This window comes from Chiloscyllium plagiosum, unplaced genomic scaffold (assembly GCF_037043375.1).
Source record: "Chiloscyllium plagiosum isolate Xiang-an unplaced genomic scaffold, Cpla_swu_hap1 HiC_scaffold_31, whole genome shotgun sequence".
Lineage (NCBI taxonomy): Eukaryota > Metazoa > Chordata > Chondrichthyes > Orectolobiformes > Hemiscylliidae > Chiloscyllium > Chiloscyllium plagiosum.
Genome location: NW_028270169.1, coordinates 82308760 through 82309835, shown reverse-complemented (window position 1 = coordinate 82309835; position 1076 = coordinate 82308760). Strand labels below are relative to the sequence as shown.

Sequence of the window (1076 nt, the reverse complement as noted above, 5' to 3'; positions counted from 1 at the left end):
GAGTTCATGTTATGGGAAATGCACTTCCCCGTGTGTCAACTGCTGCTCCCAGCATGCGCTCTGGAACTGCACTCATTTTCCTTCTGACATTTGCTCACTGTGTTGCTGTGATCATACAGTGACTTGGTGTCGTACAGCCCAGGAAAATGATACAGATCAAGGTTTTTGCATTGTTGAATTCAGTTGTCAGTTTAGCCTTATTTAGGATTTTGAAATTGTCTGTCCTGTACGCAAGGGCGTGTCAAAAATATCTGAGCAGAAGAAAGATGTTCCCAATAATGACACTGAGCACTATGCACTCTCCTCCAGTTTGTAAAACGATTCCTCACACACAACTTTACATCTCCTGCTGTCACCGGCTCTCCACTCCATTGACTTCAAATCTTCACAGAATTCAACAGATCTTGTTGCATAGCCATTTCTTCATTTTTGCTCTGATCACTGTGAGCAGAGTGTCACAGTGGGAGTGCGCTTGCCCCACACCCAGAGGTCAGACGATACTCTTGGAACCATACTGTGCTATTTATCATTTCACCAATACCAAGGAGAAATAGCTATGGTGTGCATGATTTACGCAATTCACTTATTCATAAGATCAGACAGACGCACGCACAGCTGACGAGGTGGCCGAGAGGTTAAGGCGATGGACTGCTAATCCATTGTGCACTGCACGCGTGGGTTCGAATCCCATTCTCGTCGCTGTTACTGACTATTTTCAATGTTGCTGTTTTTGGATGATCACATCTGTCTTATTGAAATTGGAACTCCAATAGTGTGTTTATATGCATCGACGCTATTATAAAGTTTCAAAGAATAATTTGATTTTGTTGCCTAAACTGCATTGAAATGTAGATTGAGTTGGAATAGTTAAAAGGAACTCCATTTTCTTTTCCAAGTCAATTACCGTGAACTTTTATTGTCTGAGTAGAGATCCAGGAAAACCAAATAACGAGAGATGCGAGGTGCATGTTTATGCAGTGGGATTCTTAATAAGTGTTTTGTCAGATGAAATCTGTAGCAGGTTGGGTAGAAGTGATTCACCTTGGTGAAAAGAGCACAGAGAGACAGCACAAAAC

General features: G+C 42.1%; 1 non-coding gene across 1 annotated transcript; it reads left to right on the top strand.

Annotated features, from left to right (window-relative positions):
• The first annotated feature begins 617 nt into the window (after positions 1-617).
• On the top strand, positions 618-699 carry trnas-gcu (transfer RNA serine (anticodon GCU)). The gene has a single exon. It is a non-coding gene; the product is annotated as a tRNA-Ser (tRNA).
• The last annotated feature ends 377 nt before the right edge of the window (positions 700-1076 follow it).